The sequence below is a fragment of the Tiliqua scincoides genome, chromosome 3, assembly GCF_035046505.1.
Source record: "Tiliqua scincoides isolate rTilSci1 chromosome 3, rTilSci1.hap2, whole genome shotgun sequence".
NCBI classification, from domain to species: domain Eukaryota; kingdom Metazoa; phylum Chordata; class Lepidosauria; order Squamata; family Scincidae; genus Tiliqua; species Tiliqua scincoides.
The window spans coordinates 129,224,676-129,231,574 of NC_089823.1; the positions used below are offsets into that span (position 1 = coordinate 129,224,676).

Below are 6,899 nucleotides of genomic sequence, written 5' to 3' on the forward strand. Positions count from 1 at the left end.
AAGGCTACGGCGTTTGGGCCTCTTCAGCCTAGAAAAGACACCTGAGGGGGGACATGATTATGTTCTTATTTGACTCATTTGCCATTTATATGTTATTTGAAGACACCAGTGTGGTGGCGGTAGAGATTTTCAGTTGGAGGTTGTTTTTAGTTTAACCTTTGAGTAGACCATTTCAGTTTTAGATCTGAAGTTCTTGCCACAGATGAGACAGACAAGAATACCCTTTTTGTTTTTGCTAACTGGGCTCCTGCATATGCCACCAGGAGGCACCGAATCAGCTAACCTGAACTTCTTCACTGCTACACGTATGTAAGCAAGGCTGGGACAAATGTGCCTGGGAACATGAGGAAGGGAAATGGATGAGATGAGAAGGTCCAGCTCCCCTCACCTGTGTACCTCTTTGGATGTAACAATTAGAACCCCTCACTGCCACTTTACATGTGAATTCTGTAATTCAGATTTGTGAACATATGTAGCTACCCCTACCTCATGTAGTTTAGCCCTCATTTCCCAGGGCCGCAAATATGTTCAGAAAAGACCAGTTGTGTGTCTAACACCGGTTCTTAGTTTTTCATTGGGTTAGCCTCAAATCCTGGCATAATATTCAGTTACCAGAATGAATTGATTGCCAGCCTGAGAGTCTTGGGCAAAGACCCAAGCAAAGCAGTACCCACCTGATAGTACTGCAGTGAAGCTCTTCCTGTTCTGGGTGGCTTTCTTTGATATATACACATCACATTTCTTGCACCAATTTTAACATCCTGCCTGAAGTTAGCACAACAGAATCCAGAACATATGTTCCCCGGCATGTAGTGGGTAGAATTCAGTGCTGAAATTCACTCTTTCCCTTTCAAAGTTATCCTGTGCAATTGAAATCTATGATTGCATGTAATGTGCTTGTCACCCACACTGTTGAGCAACATGATTAACAGTACAATCCTAAGCATGTTTACTCTGAAATAAACATGTTTCTCATTGTGTTTAATGGGGCTTACTCCTTGATAAGTGTGTTTGGGATTACAGGCTGCAGTCCTTAGGCTTTGCCTGCAATCTTGCAGGTAAGGATTTACCTGCAATATTTGGGTTACCTAAGAATAGGTGCTATTCAACTGAATTGCATTTACTTTTGAGTAGACATGCAAGGGATTGGACTATAAGTTTCTAAAGCAGCCAAAAGCAATACTTTATATTCTGGTTCCTAGAATGGACACACATTAGCTGGGGGAACATGGTTGTAAAGCTACATGTGTTGAAATATGTAAAACAATATATAGAAAGATTAACAAAATAACTGAAGAACGTCATTTAAAAAAAATTTAATGCTGGAATAAAAATTTCAAAAAGTAGTTCTGAGAGCCAACGGTTCGGAAGCAAAAACAGTTATCTGTTCATTTTGAGTCAGAACTGGAAAATGGACTGTAGCCACTCTGGTGTGCTGTAGTGAACAAGCATCTGGACTTGGAATGAAGAGTATGCAAATTTCTGCTCAGCGATGAAGCTGATGTGGTAGCCTTGGCTCGGTCACTACCTGTCAGCTTGCATTATTTCACAGCTGTGTGTAGATAAAATGGGACTACCCTACACATGCCTTCCTCAACTTGATGGAGGAACTGTGACAAGATTAGGAACTGATGGAAGTGACTGAGTAATGAACCAATTGTATGTGCATTAACATTGGCTTGGATCCCAAGAAATATGGGATTTATTCCAAATGCCCAAGGGAGCTTTGGACTTGTGCTTCTTCAACAGCCCTCCCTCCCCAAGTACGGTTTGGCAAATCTCCTTTGAAGCTGAGGAAATGTTGAGAAGCAGCTTAGATAAGGACTGCCAGGCACCTGTCACTTAAAGAGAAAATGTCAAAAAAAAAAAAAAAAAACCCACTAGGCATGCCCAAGCCGTTAGGTACATCTAAAACAGCCCTTTGGATCACATCCTTTGAAAATACTGAGCTGAGATTGCTTTGAACAGGGGAGGTGGGAGCAGTATGACCAGCAACATAAATAACAACACAAACAAAAATATTCATGGTACTAGTCAAAACTGTCACATATCGACAGCCAATATTGTCCCATATAAAATACTGAAATCCAAAGTCAAGCACTCAGTCGCAGGTGTCAAAAACATCTGCTGAATATTGAATATTATCAAATATTTGAATATTTCCCATAAAAACTCAAAGTGCCAAATTTTAAGCAGAATCTACAGGATAGTTTCAGCCACCGAAATGTGTTCAGTTGCCAGTTTTACAAAAAGTATGCAAGTGTCGGCACAACTTTGTACCTATCACTCTGATGCAGCATGGTGAAAAAATGGGAGAGCCTTAATGAGCCTCTGTGGGATTGTGATGAACCTCCCTCCCCTACCCTAAGAAATTAGCAGAATGAATTAGTGAGGTGCTTATGGTGAATGGACTCACACAAAAACAGTTTAAGAGGAAAAGGTTGTGATAATGAAAAGAAGGATGAAGGGAACTGATGGAATGTGGGATGTCAGAAGAGAGATTCCTCCAAACTTATGTTGCAGGAAGGCAAGCGCATCTTCAGTGTAGCGATAACCTAAGGAAAGACACCAGGAGGGCAAGGACTAATCAGCATCATTTTGTGTCAGAATATGGACCAGGGTGCTTTTGTGATTTTTGGTCACAGGTAGCACAAAATGAGCTGGCAGCACCCACATAATGAATGCCATTGGTGAAACTCTTCAAGATATTTGTGTGTGGTTTTTTTCCACATGTTGTGAGGCCTCCCTGTGGAGGGAGGGGAGGGCCCGCCTGGCCTTTCTGAGGGGGGACCCCCTTGTGGAGGCCTCAGAACAGTTCACCAGAAGAAGGGGGTTGTGTCACCCGGTTCCCCCTCTTTGGGTTGGCAGCATTTGCCAGTCAGGAGCAGGGGCTGCTAGCAGCAGATCCTCCTGCCTGCTCTTCTGATTCCCAACTGCCTTGTCATCCCTGGCCTCCAGGTTTATGTAGGGAAGGCCCCTCCCCTTTGGTCCCTCCCCTTCCCTCACAGGGAGGGTACAAAAAGGGCCTGTCTCTGGGACTGCCCTCCCCTGGGATTATCAACACTCCTCCCCTTCTTCTCTCTGTTCCCCTCCCACCTTCTCTCACCTGGAGCTGCCAGGGTTGCTCCTGGGAAGGCTGCTGCCTCTGCTCTGGTCTCTGCCTTTGGGGGGGTGGGCTGGCCCTGCCCACCTGGGTCCTGTAGCTCTGCAGACGACTCAGGGAGGTCCAGCTGTGGGCTCCAAGGCGGGGGGGTGAAGCGGGGGGTTTGGCACGCAGTGTTCCTCTGCTGTGCCTTGCCGCCCACAGGAGTGCCCAGGCAGCCTATGGGGAGGTGGCCCCATGCTCCACCTGCTTCCTCCCTGATCCTCTGGCCCAGAAGCCTTCTCCATGGGTAAGTTGGGGATTTGTGGGAGGAGGGGAACCCCGACACATGTATACCCTACTTTTCTCCCATTTATAAAGGACCGTTAATGGTTTACAACTATCAATGCCCAGCTTTTGAAAACAGCAGAGTGCTCTAGCAAATAGGAATTTAGACCAGGATCATCTTGTTATCTTACTACGGAATGCTTCTGTTTCCCATCCTTATTTCAAAGCAGGTCCTGGGGAAACAAAAGGAAGATTGTACCAATTTTTATGTGAACATCTTACATTTATTGTCCTATTTCTGATCATGCAACTCGCACTTCATCTTTTCTTAATTAAATTGATAATGACTAGCCTGAAGTCTGCTGCCGAACCAAAAACATAGCCTGTAGGGGTTACAGTTTACAAATGGAGCCTTCTCAAACAAATTACTGTGCCAAAGGCTTTGTCTGGATCCAAGAAACATTTCCACTAAAGCAGACTCTGATGGCTGTCATGTGCAGGATTAAGAGCTGGCTCCATTCAAATAACAGACAGCTGTTTGGAGTAAAAACTCGTCTCTGTCCGTTTGCCTTTAAGAAAGGCAGAAGCAAAGGCAAAGGGAAAATCCTTAGGCCTGTGAATCATTGTATCTTAATCCCTTCTTTGGCAAGAGATAAAGCTAGGCCTTTCCAGCGCTCTACAATTTCTTGCAGTGACCTGGAAAGCGATTTCTCTATTCACTGGTCTGTAAGAGAGAGCGAGGAGAGAGAGAGCGAGAGCGTACAATATATATAAGTTTACTATACGATGTATGAGACCTGCCTCCAAAAGAGAAAACATGGTAGGCTGTGCCAGAAACTTGAACAGAGATGTAGGCTGCAATCCTATACATGCTGACCTGAAAGTAGGTTCCATTGAGTTCACTGGGACATTCTTCTGAGTAGACATGCATAGGATTGGGCTAGTAGTCTCAGTTTAAATAACAGACAGCACAATCCTAACTTGCACAGGAATGGGCAGGCTGGCTAACCTGCCCTGTATCCAACGTGGGGATGGGGCTGCCTGCAGCTTAGCCCAGGGCAAGGGGAATTCATTTTGTGTTTGGCAACCAGAGAGTACCACTAGGGTGAACTAAGCTCTGATGGGGTCAGGAGTAGCACTAATGAGTGGCCAGTGCTGGGAGGACAACCCCTCCCCCCACCAGCCATTAGGAATGAATATCTCAGCCATAGGCACCACCTCAACTATGGGGAGATCCCTCAAGGATCCACATACAAATACACATAAACACAAAACAAGGATGCTACAACACCTCTCTCATGCCACAGGAGTCACAGTGACATCAGCAGCAGAGAGGCAAAAGCAAAGGATCACTAGGAATCCTTGTGCCCAGGGTTTCCGTCTCTTCATCCCATGTACATAAACACATACATCCAAGGAATATCTTTTGAGCAGAACAGAACATGGGATGAAAGATAGTTCCTTTGGAAGGGCGCAGCAAGGTGAAACAAGCCCCTCTATGGCAAGGGTTTGAGTTCCTATGGGGGCACCTGCCAGTGGAAGGAACTCTTTTGCCCAGGGGAAGGGGGGCTGGTATGTGTCACAAGGAAAGCGTCAACAGCCTCAAGCAAAGCAGGATGCTAATGGCTCACTGCTCAAAGGCACAGCCTGCAAACTAGATGAGATTGGTTTGAGCCCGACTTGCTCTCACTAGCAGTGCACTCACTTTTTGCATGACTGGTCAAAAACACCCATGGCTGGGACAAAAGTTAAAGTAAGCCACTGCAAAACTTTTAATCAGTGGTTCCCCAACTTCCCCAAGGGAGTTGGGGACCCTGCAAGTTGTTGGGGTGGGAATGGGGGAGTGCCTTGACAGCACCACAGTGATCCGGGTTCGCAGGGACCTGGGGCATTTAAACATACCCGGGGGGTTCATGAAGCCTCTCAGATGGTCCTGGAAGCCTGCAGCCCCCTCTGAAAGTTTCCCTGCTATAGCAGTGAGCTCTGATCGGTGATCACAGCTCATGTCCAGTTTTCAATTGAAACGCCAATCAAAAACTGGAAGTGAGCTCAGATCGCCAACCAGAACTCACTGCTGCAGCAGGAAAACTCACAGAGGGGGCTGCAGGCTTCCAGAACTTTCTGGGAGGCTTCACAACCTACCCCCCCAATACGTTTAAATGCCTCTGGGTCCCCACAGCGCTCTGATCACTGCAGGGTTATTGGGGTATTGATTCCTGGGCCACTCCACTTAAGGGGGAATGGCCCACTTCCGGTTCCTGCCAAACTGATGACCCACCAGTTTGGGAACCAATGCTTTAAATTAATCTGAAATATGCTATATCTTAAATCTTTCAACACCATCTCTCTATGGTTATAATTTAGGATTGGCTATGATGTGAGAAGTGTCTTTGCTGAGATTAAAAATTAAAGGTCAATGCATACTGTAAATTCAAAGCTTAAATTTTGAGGTTTACTAGCAATTGTTTGTTATCTTCTCTGTATGCTGTTACCCTGCAGATGCCCGATCTCGTCTGATCTTGGAAGCTAAGCAGGGTCAAGCCTGGTTAGTACTTGGATGGGCGACCGCTTGGGAATACCGGGTGCTGTAGGCTTATACCATAGTCTTTCGAGACTGAAGGTTGCCAACCATTTTTTCTCTGTATGCTAGAAAAGGGTTCCGTGTTGAAAGGAAATATTTCAGACAGTTTCTCTATCTGAGAAGTTTCCACACTTTGTACAACCATCAATTCACCAACAAAATTTATCATATGCCAATTTGAGTTTTTTTGTTTGTTTGTCTGCTCTGCAATTCAAGTTCCAAAGTTCCTTCTTACAAGAACTGCAAAATAAAAATAAACACACTTAAGATAGTATTTTGTTCCTCTTATCTTATTCTAAAATAGAATTGGATTACAAAGAGCAACCATGAAACATAATTTTTAAAAACATATGCTGCCAAAAATGTTTGCCAGCATGGACCAACATTTGAATCCACTACTTCTATTACATTTTAAAATAAAGTTCTTTTACTTATTTCTTTTTATCTTAAGACTTTAACACTATCTATTTGGATTTTTTTAAAAATTTCTCCATGAACACCGCAGTAAGACAATAGCAGCTTGCCAGGGCCCAATCCTATACAACTTTCCAACACTGATGCAGCCTCAATACCAAGGTAAGAGAACAAAAGTTCCCTTACCTTTAGGAAGCCACTGTGACTGCATTACCACAGGATGCAACACACACCCTGTTGGCACAGCTGCATCACTACTGCAAAGTTGGATAGGATTGGGGCCTGATCAGACAGTGTCATGTTGAGCAAGTGAGGTTGGACAAGGGGCACAGACCTTGGACAGCTCCAATTTTCTTTAACAATATTGTACTGGAAGAAAGACGGGGTCCTTTTATGCATGTGGGGGCCCCACAGTCCCAGGATCTAGAGTGCCTCTCTCAAATGTTAACTCACTACATTCTCAAGCCATTCCTTTTAAAATAAATGGTTTTATTTATAATAAATTATTTTCCTTAGGTTAAGACTCCATCACCA

At 44.7% G+C, this 6,899-nt stretch overlaps 1 pseudogene; it reads left to right on the top strand.

Annotated features, from left to right (window-relative positions):
- Nucleotides 1–5,850: 5,850 nt before the first annotated feature.
- LOC136646364 (5S ribosomal RNA) lies at nt 5,851–5,964 on the top strand (annotated as a pseudogene).
- Nucleotides 5,965–6,899: the final 935 nt, after the last annotated feature.